This window comes from Microchirus variegatus (assembly GCF_963457635.1).
Source record: "Microchirus variegatus genome assembly, chromosome: 5".
Classification (NCBI taxonomy): Eukaryota; Metazoa; Chordata; class Actinopteri; order Pleuronectiformes; family Soleidae; genus Microchirus; species Microchirus variegatus.
Genome location: NC_139806.1, coordinates 4,809,038 through 4,823,403, shown reverse-complemented (window position 1 = coordinate 4,823,403; position 14,366 = coordinate 4,809,038).

Here is a 14,366-nt window from a genome sequence, read left to right as displayed (position 1 = left end):
AAGACATTCCAACATACTTGGAATGTCCAAGTGCATGGATCAATTTCCTGATTTTCAAAAGTTCATTAAAAATATTCTTCAAGAGATATGCAAATATATTCAATGGATTCTTGTTCAGGGCATGCTTGACTATGACTGTGTACAATTTCAAGACATTCCAAGATACTTTTGGGGTCTTTTTTGAATAAAAAGTTAAGTCACTGCCTAAGTGCATGGATCGCTTTCCTGATTTTCAAAAATTCATTAAAAATATTCCTAAAGCGATATGCAAATATTTTCAACGGATTCTTGTTCAGGGCGTCGTTGACTATGACTGAGTACAATTTCAAGACATTCCAAGATACTTTTGGGGTCTTTTTTGAATAAAAAGTTAAGGCACTGCCTAAGTGCACAGACTTTCCTCATTTTCAAAAATTCATTAAAAATATTCCTTAAGAGATATGCAAATATTTTCAATGGATTCTTGTTCAGGGCGTCGTTGACTATGACTGAGTACAATTCAAGACATTCCAACATACTTGGAATGTCCAAGTGCATGGATCGCTTTTCGGATTTTCAAAAAATCATTAAAAATATTCTTCAAGAGATATGCAAATATATTCAACGGATTCTTGTTCAGGGCATGCTTGACCATGACTGTGTACAATTTCAAGACATTCCAAGATACTTTTGGGGTCTTTTTTGACGAAAAAGTTAAGTCACTGCCTAAGTGCATGGATCGCTTTCCTGATTTTCAAAAATTCATTAAAAATATTCCTTAAGCGATATGCAAATATTTTCAACGGATTCTTGTTCAGGGCGTCGTTGACTATGACTGAGTACAATTTCAAGACATTCCAACATACTTGGAATGTCCAAGTGCATGGATTGCTTTCCTGATTTTCAAAAATTCATTAAAAATATTCTTCAAGAGATATGCAAATATATTCAACGGATTCTTGTTCAGGGCATGCTTGACTATGACTGTGTACAATTTCAAGACATTCCAAGATACCTTTGGGGTCTTTTTTGAATAAAAAGTTAAGTCACTGCCTAAGTGCACAGACTTTCATCATTTTCAAAAATTCATTAAAAATATTCCTTAAGAGATATGCAAATATTTTCAATGGATTCTTGTTCAGGGCGTCGTTGACTATGACCGAGTACAATTTCAAGACATTCCAACATACTTGGACTGTCCAAGTGCATGGATCGCTTTCCTGATTTTCAAAAGTTCATTAAAAATATTCTTCAAGAGATATGCAAATATATTCAACGGATTCTTGTTCAGGGCATGCTTGACTATGACTGTGTACAATTTCAAGACATTCCAAGATACTTTTGGGGTCTTTTTTGAATAAAAAGTTAAGTCACTGCCTAAGTGCATGGATCGCTTTCCTGATTTTCAGAAATTCTATAAAAATATTCCTTAAACGATATGCAAATATTTTCAACGGATTCTTGTTCAGGGCGTCGTTGACTATGACTGTGTACAATTTCAAGACATTCCAAGATACTTTTGGGGTCTTTTTTGAATAAAAAGTTAAGTCACTGCCTAAGTGCACAGACTTTCCTCATTTTCAAAAATTCATTAAAAATATTCCTTAAGAGATTTGCAAATATTTTCAATGGATTCTTGTTCAGGGCGTCGTTGACTATGACTGAGTACAATTTCAAGACATTCCAACATACTTGGAATGTCCAAGTGCATGGATCGCTTTTTTGATTTTCAAAAATTCATTAAAAATATTCTTCAAGAGATATGCAAATATATTCAACGGATTCTTGTTCAGGGCATGCTTGACTATGACTGTGTACAATTTCAAGACATTCCAAGATACTTTTGGGGTCTTTTTTGAATAAAAAGTTAAGTCACTGCCTAAGTGCATGGATCGCTTTCCTGATTTTCAGAAATTCTATAAAAATATTCCTTAAACGATATGCAAATATTTTCAACGGATTCTTGTTCAGGGCGTCGTTGACTATGACTGTGTACAATTTCAAGACATTCCAAGATACTTTTGGGGTCTTTTTTGAATAAAAAGTTAAGTCACTGCCTAAGTGCACAGACTTTCCTCATTTTCAAAAATTCATTAAAAATATTCCTTAAGAGATTTGCAAATATTTTCAATGGATTCTTGTTCAGGGCGTCGTTGACTATGACTGAGTACAATTTCAAGACATTCCAACATACTTGGAATGTCCAAGTGCATGGATCGCTTTTTTGATTTTCAAAAATTCATTAAAAATATTCTTCAAGAGATATGCAAATATATTCAACGGATTCTTGTTCAGGGCATGCTTGACTATGACTGTGTACAATTTCAAGACATTCCAAGATACTTTTGGGGTCTTTTTTGAATAAAAAGTTAAGTCACTGCCTAAGTGCATGGATCGCTTTCCTGATTTTCAAAAATTCATTAAAAATATTCCTTAAGCGATATGCAAATATTTTCAACGGATTCTTGTTCAGGGCGTCGTTGACTATGACTGAGTACAATTTCAAGACATTCCAACATACTTGGAATGTCCAAGTGCATGGATCGCTTTCCTGATTTTCAAAAGTTCATTAAAAATATTCTTCAAGAGATATGCAAATATATTCAACGGATTCTTGTTCAGGGCATGCTTGACTATGACTGTGTACAATTTCAAGACATTCCAAGATACCTTTGGGGTCTTTTTTGGATAAAAAGTTAAGTCACTGCCTAAGTGCACAGACTTTCATCATTTTCAAAAATTCATTAAAAATATTCCTTAAGAGATATGCAAATATTTTCAATGGATTCTTGTTCAGGGCGTCGTTGACTATGACCGAGTACAATTTCAAGACATTCCAACATACTTGGAATGTCCAAGTGCATGGATCGCTTTCCGGATTTTCAAAAATTCATTAAAAATATTCTTCAAGAGATATGCAAATATATTCAACGGATTCTTGTTCAGGGCATTCTTGACTATGACTGTGTACAACTTCAAGACATTCCAAGATACTTTTGGGGTCTTTTTTGACGAAAAAGTTAAGTCACTGCCTAAGTGCATGGATCGCTTTCCTGATTTTCAGAAATTCTTTAAAAATATTCCTTAAACGATATGCAAATATTTTCAATGGATTCTTGTTCAGGGCGTCGTTGACTATGACTGAGTACAATTTCAAGACATTCCAACATACTTGGAATGTCCAAGTGCATGGATCGCTTTCCTGATTTTCAAAAGTTCATTAAAAATATTCTTCAAGAGATATGCAAATATATTCAACGGATTCTTGTTCAGGGCATGCTTGACTATGACTGTGTACAATTTCAAGACATTCCAAGATACCTTTGGGGTCTTTTTTGGATAAAAAGTTAAGTCACTGCATAAGTGCACAGACCTTCATCATTTTCAAAAATTCATTAAAAATATTCCTTAAGAGATATGCAAATATTTTCCATGGATTCTTGTTCAGGGCGTCGTTGACTATGACTGAGTACAATTTCAAGACATTCCAACATACTTGGAATGTCCAAGTGCATGGATCGCTTTCCTGATTTTCAAAAGTTCATTAAAAATATTCTTCAAGAGATATGCAAATATATTCAACGGATTCTTGTTCAGGGCATGCTTGACTATGACTGTGTACAATTTCAAGACATTCCAAGATACTTTTGGGGTCTTTTTTGACAAAAAAGTTAAGTCACTGCCTAAGTGCATGGATCGCTTTCCTGATTTTCAAAAATTCATTTAAAATATTCCTGAAGCGATATGCAAATATTTTCAACGGATTCTTGTTCAGGGCGTCGTTGACTATGACTGAGTACAATTTCAAGACATTCCAACATACTTGGAATGTCCAAGTGCATGGATCGCTTTCCTGATTTTCAAAAATTCATTAAAAATATTCCTTAAGCGATATGCAAATATATTCAACGGATTCTTGTTCAGGGCATGCTTGACTATGACTGTGTACAATTTCAAGACATTCCAAGATACTTTTGGGGTCTTTTTTGAATAAAAAGTTAAGTCACTGCCTAAGTGCATGGATCGCTTTCCTGATTTTCAGAAATTCTTTAAAAATATTCCTTAAGAGATATGCAAATATTTTCAATTGATTCTTGTTCAGGGCGTCGTTGACTATGACTGAGTACAATTTCAAAACATTCCAACATACTTGGAATGTCCAAGTGCATGGATCGCTTTTCGGATTTTCAAAAATTAATTAAAAATATTCTTCAAGAGATATGCAAATATATTCAACGGTTTCTTGTTCAGGGCATGCTTGACTATGACTGTGTACAATTTCAAGACATTCCAAGATACTTTTGGGGTCTTTTTTGACGAAAAAAGTTAAGTCACTGCCTAAGTGCATGGATTGCTTTCCTGATTTTCAAAAATTCATTCAAAATATTCCTTAAGCGATATGCAAATATTTTCAATGGATTCTTGTTCAGCGCGTCGTTGACTATGACTGAGTACAATTTCAAGACATTCCAACATACTTGGAATGTCCAAGTGCATGGATCGCTTTCCGGATTTTCAAAAATTCATTAAAAATATTCTTCAAGAGATATGCAAATATATTCAACGGATTCTTGTTCAGGGCATGCTTGACTATGACTGTGTACAATTTCAAGACATTCCAAGATACTTTTGGGGTCTTTTTTGAATAAAAAGTTAAGTCACTGCCTCAGTGCACAGACTATCCTCTTTTTCAAAAATTCATTAAAAATATTCACCAAGAGATATGCAAATATATTCAATGGATTCTTGTTCAGGGCATGCTTGACTATGACTGTGTACAATTTCAAGACATTCCAAGATACTTTTGGGGTCTTTTTTGACAAAAAAGTTAAGTCACTTACCTAAGTGCATGGATCGCTTTCCTGATTTTCAAAAATTCATTAAAAATATTCCTTAAGAGATATGCAAATATTTTCAACGGATTCTTCTTCAGGGCGTCGTTGACTATGACTGAGTACAATTTCAAGACATTCCAACATACTTGGAATGTCCAAGTGCATGGATCACTTTCCTGATTTTCAAAAATTCATTTAAAATATTATTCAAGAGATATGCAAATATATTCAACAGATTCTTGTTCAGGGCATGCTTGACTATGACTGTGTACAATTTCAAGACATTCCAATTTACTTTTGGGTTTTTTTTTGAAAAAAAAGTCAAGTCACTAAGTGCATCAGGGCAAATGGATCGTTTCCTACGTCTCACCTGATATCCTGCTGTGTGATCCACGGTGTCCAAAGTTTGTTTCCAGCGACTGGACGACATGGATGAACTCCTGCTGCTTTAATTCTTTAAAAACAACCCAAAAACATCAAAAGTTAAGTCACTGCCTAAGTGCATGGATCGCTTTCCTGATTTTCAAAAATTCATTAAAAATATTCCTCAAGAGATATGCAAATATATTCAACGGATTCTTGTTCAGGGCATGCTTGACTATGACTGTGTACAATTTCAAGACATTCCAAGATACTTTTGGGGTCTTTTTTGAAAATCAATCAATCAATCAATCGATCGATCATTTTTTGTATAGCCCACAGTTTACAAAACATAGTTTGTCTCAGGGACTTCACAGGGTTGGTAACATCCTCTGTCCTTAGACCTTCGACCAGGGTAAGGAAAAACTACCAGCGAAAAAACTCTTCTAACGGGGAAAAGGGTAGAAACCTTAAGGAGAACCACAGTTGAGGGATCCACTCCCTGGACGGACAGACGTGCAGTAGATGTTACCAAAAACATACAATACACAATGACAAAGAATAAAAAGTGAAAAGTCTTTAAATGCCAGGATCATCTGTCACAGCCTGTCGTGAAGGCTGTTGTGGTCAGAGACTTGAAGATGACAGAGTCCTCTTTCCTGTCCTGACCTCATGTCGTTCACTGGTGTCAGCAGAACTGTAAGAGATTAAACATCAGTTAGAGAAGGTCTACATGTGAATTTATGGTCTACATGTGGATTTATGGTCTACATGTGGATTTATGGTGTACATGTGGATTTATGGTGTACATGTGGATGTATGGTGTACATGTGGATTTATGTGCTACATGTGGATTTATGGTCTAAATGTGGATTTATGGTCTACATGTCATGGGGGACATCGGGTAAGTGGTGAGGGTTGAGAAATTGAGGACGGGGTAGAGAAAGTGCGGCTCGTGCAAAGTCTGTGTGCTCATTCTAAGTGCATGATGGGAAATTCCTCCAGCAGTCTAAGCCTATGGCAGCATAAGATAGACTATTCTAATCAGGACATACCTGATCTAGCTTCGACTATAGTCTATGTTAAAAAGGTAGGTTTTCAGTCTCACCTTAAAGGCAGAGACAGAGTCAGACTGTCTGACTGAAAGCAGAAGTTGGTTCCACAGGAGAGGAGCCTGGTAGATAAATGTTCTACCACCGATTCTACTTCTAGTTATTTTAGGAATAACCAGTAGACCTGAGTTCAGGGTCTATTGGGTTGATATAAAGTGATTAAGTCACAAATATAAGAAGGTGCCTGATTATTCAGGGCCTTGTATGTGAGTAGAAGTATTTTAAAATCTATTCTACTTTTCACTGGGAGCCAGTGAAGAGAAGCCAAGACAGGAGTTGTATAATCACGTCGTCTGGTTCCAGTCAGTATCCGTGCTGCTGCGTTCTGGACAAGTTGAAGGCTTCTCAAGGACTTACTAGGACATCCAGACAGTAAGGAGTTACAGTAATCCAGCCTAGAGGTTATAAAGGCGTGGATAAGTTTCTCAGAGTCTTGTCGTGATATAATATTTCTAATTGTCTTAATGTTGCGAAGGTGGAAGAAGGCTGTTCTACATATATGCTTAATATGTTCATCCAGTGATAAATCCTGGTCAAACAGGACTCCTAGGTTCCTTACTGTAGTGCAAGGGACTGAAGTGTTACTGCCTCGGTTTAGAGCTCCACTTAAAAGTGCTGCTCTTATATCTTTTGGCCCAAGGACCATGACCTCAGTTTTTTCTGTGTTAAGCATCAGAAAGTTCAGAGTCATCCACGTCTGTATGTCTATGAGACAATCCTGGAGTTTTATAGATGGGTTTGGGTCATCCGGTCGTACAGATACATATAGCTGGGTGTCGTCTGCATAACAATGGAAATCTATGTTGTGTTTCCTGATAATGTTGCCTAATGGCAGCATGTACAGGGTAAAAAGAATAGGTCCGAGCACGGAACCCTGAGGAACTCCGTAGTTGACCTTAGTGAATATGGAGTAGTCCTCGTTAACACTAACAAACTGAAATCTGTCCCATAAATAGGACTTGAACCAGACAAGTGCAGATCCTCTAATCACAACATCTTGTTCTAGTCTATGTAGCAGGATCTCATGATCTATCGTATCAAATGCTGCACTGAGATCCAGCAGGACCGATCTGGCGTTGTCTGGTAAACCAGCAGATGGCAGCAACTTTCAAGAGACCAGCTTCTCCATCTCTGAGCCCAGTAATGTTCAGGTAAGGCATTGGATATTTGAGATATTATTCAATAGAATCTTCCTCTTACTTCTAATCTTACTCTACGTATGTAGAAGATGTTTCTCCTGCTTTGATCTATTCTCTCTCATGCTCTGCTTCATCAATGAAGAACGAATTCATCGACAACATCCTTTCAGCTAATGTTCTACCTTAAAAACATCCCTACAGTTTCTTCCTTTCATCACAGTGACTCAATAATGATGGATTGTCATGAGTGAAAGTGGCTTCAGCTGCTTTTCCTTGTGTTTCAGGTCCGTGGAGATTTGAGGCCGAGGAGAAGCGAGCCTGGTGATGAGTCCAGAATCCCTCAAGGCTCCATCACACTTCCCTCCTCTATCACAAAAGTCACTTTACATGTAGAGGGAAAAAAAAAAACAAAGTCACACACTCATCCAACAAAGCAGCCTTTCAGCACCACGGACAGCGCCCGAAGCTCCACAGTTACCGTAGCGACCCGCCCTCACCTATTCCATTCTTACTCACACACACAGGGATTGGATTGGAACAGAATGGCTACTTGAACTTTTTAAATGTTAAACTTCAAAAAAACATATATCTATATTATATATTTTATAAAATCTAAAATAAAATGCTTGAGGGGCTTAACTGGGGCTACACAGATGTTTGACGGTGTAGCGTGTTCGGTGTGAGTGAATGGGGCGATGGAGGAGGTCTGAAGGTAAGAAGGATTTGTAGGTGGTGAAGAGGATCTTGAAATGTGTTTACATGTTGAAACTGCCCTCTGGTGGACACGTTTGACATTACATGTAAGGTCACATGAGATTTAGAGCTGCTAAACTGGTGAAATAAATAGTAACTTTTGTGAGGGAAACAGTTTTTTTATGTTTAAGACCCTGCCAGGCCATAAATAATTCATCATAAAACAGAACTGCAAAAACCTGACCTCCAGTGGACAAAGGTGACATTACGTGTAGATGAAAAATGTATTCAAAGCTGCTGAATTTAAGTCACTGCCAGCCCATAAATAACTTGAGAAAACATTCAGGGTTCAGGCCATACAGAGTTTCACCGAGGGCCAGACTGTGGCACACATTTGTTCAGCCAGTTCAGCAGAGTGAGTGTGAGTGAAAGAGCGAGAGACTTCAAATAAGTGACTTATTTATTTATTTAACACAAAAGATTCAAGATGGAAAAAACATCAACACAAAGCAGAAAAGAAACAAAACGGCATCAAAGAAACATATAAAGGTTAAGTAGAAATTAAAGTCAAACAATCACAGGCTCTTTTCTTCAACGCAATAAAACAATACAGAGAAGAAAATACAGTTAGCTTTAAATAACAATAAAAACAAGAACTTATTCTTCATAAACCCTGTTGGCTTTAAACCCCACTTACACTGTGAATTAGAAATGGAAAAGAAAAAAGACTCAGCTTCACCCACTGAGGCTGAAGTGGCTGTGACGCCCCCTGCTGGTTGGACTAAAACCTCATTTAATCAGAAAAAGGAAGGAAGCAATAAAGTCCATTAGAGAAGGAGAGAACACAGGGATGGAGGAAATGGCAAAAAGAAAGGGCTGAAAGACATGAAAAAGAATGGAAGGAAAGAGAAAAGGAAAGCAATAAAAGGACAGCAAGGAAATAAATGAGTTTGTCGACTCACAGGGAAACCACATCAAGTCCAGTCGGTGAAATCCAGTCCATGTTTTGCTGCCGTTTCTGGACACATGAAAACACATGAAGTGAAAATTAACTTGACTATCGTCACAACAATGACAAACATTCAAACACATTCTACACATTAACATTTACTCAAAAAGATCAACTTTTCAAATAAGTCACAAATGTCCGGGTAAACTTATCGTTTGCCGCCGTCGTTAGCGTTACCCAGAGTGCACCACGTGGAGGTGACAGTCGGACTTGCACTCCTTTTTTTTTTTTTTTTTTTAAATCATTCATAATATTAGAGAGAAGAGAAACCCAACAATTCACACAATGAGCAAGCAATCGTGGCAACAGTGGAGAGAAAAAACTCCCTTTTAACAGGAAGAAATCTCTGGCAGAACCAGACTCAAAGTGTGCGGCCGTCTGCCTCGACCGGTTGGGGGGAATGGGAGGGGAACAGAAAGGACAAGAGGTGGTAACTTTTGTTAGTCAGTGGTTTTGGTTGGACGACCACAAGGAGGCCATTTTGTGCAGTTCATGTTGGGTTTTTTTCAGATTCTTGTGTTCCGTTCCTCCAGGTTTTGAATCCACTGATCCCATTTCCTCAAAGATCATCATGCAGATCCATCCATTTTCCAAGAGTAGATTCACTGAGGTGAATGAATTCCTCCATTTGCTGCATCATCGTGTTGACAAAGTTGTCCAGAAAGTTACTTTTGCATTTCCAAGCCATGATTCCAGTTTGTCCATCCTTGTGAGCAGATTTTTGTTTTGCTGTCACGTATGGAGAGTTCCGTCCAATCAGAGTTATCAATCCTCCGACACCTGCACCCGTTTACTGTCAACTAAGTTTTGCTAAGTGTACACATTTGTGTAACAACGACAACACAGGAAGATGAAACGACAGACCAAAGTAGAAGTGCATATTGACACAAACAAAAAAACACTCATCTTGTTTTGACAGCCGGTGTTCAGAGTTCGTCTAAGTTGTCCAGGACGTAAGAAGTCCACCAAGTGTTAGGGTCTCAATTCTGGAACAGATTAGGAAAAACAAAACTGAAAAGCAGTAGCAAAGTGTCATTGATGTCAAAAGGAGTCTAATATACTCACCACTGTAGGTTCTTGTGTAGTGGAAGTGGTTAACGAGCTCTGCAGAACTCTGATAACCTGTGCACCTGAACCAGGTGTTTTGGGGATAACTAACTAAGGTTAGCTAACCCTAACCCCCTCATTTGTTCCTTGTTGCAGAAAACGGCCCCTTGCCAAAAACTGCTGTAAAAATATCTTAATATTTATTTCCACTTTAAATGAGTCAGTCTTTTGAAGCTACTTCATCCTGAAATATGCATATCAAATATTAATATTTTTAAAAGGTGAACCTTTTAAAAATATTATTTTTAAAAGGTTCACCTTTTAAAGGCCATATTGTTTACGCAACTACACTGTTTTTATTGGGAAAAAAAAACTACAATAACTTTTGATTCTGATGCATTCTTATTTTTTGCAATGTCAGATTTTTCTAAAAACAGTATCCTACAAAAATATTGTTCATATTTTTTTCAACTTTAAATTGTCACTCTTTTAACGCTACTTCAGACAGATATACTCATCAAATACTATTTTTAAAATTCTAACCCTTTAAAGGCCATAATGTTTATGCAACTCTTTAAATCAACAAAAAAACTACAATCCTTTCCAATCAATCATAAAATACCTTTCAAGGACTATTTACTATTATCAGGCCCTGAGATGGTCAGTGATTGGAAGAAACATTGATTTTGATGCATTGTTAGTTTCTGTAGTGGCAGATGCAATTTAATAATCTTGTGATATGATGGATTTTGAACCGTCTCCTTCTATAAGCAAACTTTTTTCCAACTAAATAATTATTACCCTGTTTTGTTTAAAGATAAATAAACAAGAATAGGTTCAACCTGAACAAATATTTATTTTGCAAAGACGACCCTGAATGATGAAGACTGAAATATAAACATTGAATATGAAACATGGGGCAGTTGGGTGTGTTGTTGGAGATGGGGAGAAAGGAAGAGAGATGGTGAGTGAGTGCATCATGTGTGACTGAGTGAGGGAGCGAGTGAGCGAGCGAGCGAGAGTGAGTGAGTGACTGAGTGAGTGAGTGAGCGAGCGAGAGTGAGCGAGCGTGACTGCGAGTGAACGAGCGAGATTTGGAGTCTCTGCTCCACCTGAGCTGAACTCTCACATTCACACATGATGAACTCACTCACCATCTCCATCTTTTCCCTTCTCCCCATCGCCAACAACACACCAAACTGCCCCATGTTTCATATTCAATGTTCATATTGGGTTAGGGTGTCCTTTGCAAAATAAATGTTTTTTTAGGTTCAAACTATTATTGTATGTTTATTCATCTTAAAACAAAACCAGGCTATAATTGGGTTAGTAGGAAAAAAATGTTTTACTTGTAGTCGGAGACCGATTCAAAATCCATCATATATCACAAAATAATATTACATTGGATCTGCTACTACAAAAAAGTAATAATGCATCAAAATCAATGTTTCTCCTAGTCACTGACCCATCTCAGGGTCTAATAACAACCAAATATTCCTTAAACCACACCAAACATTTCATTTCAAAAATGAAACAAACTTGAACCCTGAGTCTGCTTATATATCAAAAAACAACCTGTGTTTGAATCGTATTCAGTGCTTTGTGACTATAGTGATTTTTGTACACTTAAAAAATAATGGAAAAAACTAAATAATGAAAAGGGACGAGAGCAGCAGAAAACAACAATACTCATCTTCTTCTGACAGTTGGTGTTCAGATGTTCAAAGTTGTCCTGGACGTCAGAAATCCACCAAGCCTTGGGTCTCCATTCTGAAACAGATTAGGAAAAACGAAACTGAAAAGCAGCATCAAACTTTCATTGATGTTCAAAGGAATCTGATATACTCACCACTGTAGGTTCTTCTTGTGCAGTGGGAGTCACCGATGAGATCAGGGAAGAGGCGACTGTAGACAAAAGTAGAGGTCAGTTTTCCGGCCAGTTTTCTGCTGCCTTTAACCAGCTCTGTGTCCCCTCTGAATTATTACCAAACACGGAGGTGCTCAGTTCTTCGTTTCACTCCTCCTGCCGAACCATATTGGACTCTGTGGCTCCATTTAAAACCGTGCAGCCCAAAGCTAAACCTGAGCCCTGGTTCAATGCGAGAACTCGCGCAGCCAGACAGGATTGCCGCAAAGCTGAACGCAGGTGGAAAAAGGACAAGCTGCAGGTTTCTCGCCAAATCCTAAAAGACAGCTGGCGCTGCTACCAGAGCACTGTCAAAGAGTCCAGAAGAGAGCACCTGTCAAATATTATTGAATCAAACTCTCACAACCCACGTGTGTTATTTAAAACCATAGAGTCTGTTCTTGGCTCACCTCAGCCTGTGTGCACAGAGGAATCCCCTGAAATGTGCAATAGCTTCCTGCAGTTCTTCATTGATAAGGTTGCTACCACAAGGGCTCTAATCACCACACCTGTGTCTGACCCCTCTGACAGTGTGCTTTTCTCAGCTGTGCTTGATTCGTTTGAGCCCGTGTCTCTGATTGCCTTAGAAAAAGTGGTTGCCCAGATGAAGCCATCAGGCTCTCCCTGTGACACTGTCCCGCCTCACTTTTTTAAAGAGGTATTTCCTTGTATAGGGCAGTCAGTCCTGGCCATTATTAACAGCAGTCTGTCTTCTGGTGTTGTCCCCCAATGTTTTAAACATGCTGTTGTACAACCCCTGCTTAAGAAACCTGGCCTTGATCGTGTTATGCTAGCCAATTATAGACCTATCTCCAAGCTGCCTTTTATTTCAAAGATCCTGGAAAAAGTTGTCCACGCCCAGTTGCAGTCGTTCCTGGACGAGCATGATATTCTGGAGATTTTCCAGTCTGGCTTTAAAACAAGGCATAGTACAGAGTCAGCTTTATTAAGAGTGTTCAATGACATCCTCCTGACGGTTGATTCTGGAGACTCTGTGATCCTTGTCCTGCTGGACCTAACTGCAGCGTTTGACACTGTGGACCACAATATTTTAGTGGCACGCTTGCAGCACCTAGTGGGCATTAGTGGTAGCGCCCTTAAGTGGTTTAGATCGTATCTTGAGGGAAGATCTATGTGTGTACGCCTCGGTGGCTCTGAGTCCCGCTCTGCTCCACTGTCATATGGGGTTCCACAGGGCTCAATTTTAGGGCCCCTGCTCTTCTCCCTGTATCTGCTTCCCCTGGGCTCCATCTTGAGAAAACATGGCATCTCATTTCATTTTTATGCAGACGACAGTCAGATTTATGTCCCACCGAGTAAGAAAAATGCCTGTCTGCAACCACTTCTATTATGTCTTGATGACATAAAAGCATGGATGTCACTGAACTTTTTAAAATTTAATGAAAAGAAGACGGAAGTCATAATGTTTGGTCCTAGCGGCTCTAGTGAACCCCCCCCTGCTGATTTGGGCCCTTTGGCATCGTATGTGAAGCCTTTAGTGACAAACTTAGGTTTTATTATGGACAGTGATTTTAAATTGGACCGGCAAATTGGGGCAACAGTAAAGTCCAGCTTTTTTCACCTCAGGCAGCTGGCAAAGGTGAGGCCCTTTCTCTCACAAAAGCACTTTGAAACAGTAATCCATGCCTTTGTTACATCTCGGCTGGATTACTGTAACGCTCTTTATCTTGGAGTCAGCCAGTCCTCCCTCTCACGTCTCCAGTTGGTCCAGAACGCTGCTGCTCGCCTCTTAACTGGAGCACGTAAGAGGGAGCACATTACTCCCATTTTGGCCTCCCTTCACTGGCTGCCTGTGCATTTTAGAGTCCATTTTAAGATTCTTTTATTTGTTTTTAAATCTTTAAATGGTCTTGCCCCGCCTTACCTCTCTGAGCTTCTCCATCCTTACACTCCTGCTCGGTGCCTCAGGTCAGCTGACCAGCTGCTCCTGGAGGTACCGAGGTCTAGACGGAAGCTCAGAGGGGAAAGAGCTTTCTCCATTGCCGGTCCCAAACTTTGGAACGCCCTCCCGCTTCATATTAGACAGGCCCCCTCACTGTCCATTTTTAAAACTCATCTTAAAACACATTTTTATTCTTCTGCGTTCAACTCAGCATGAGACTCTGCTCTTGTTTTAGTGTTTTATGGTTTAAACATTTTTATTGTTTTATAGTTTTATTGTTTTTTTTATTATTTAAACATTGTTACTGTTTTATAGTTTTATTGTTTTTATTTTGTCTCCTATGTTTTATGTATTGTACTGTTAAGCACTTTGTACCAGCTTTA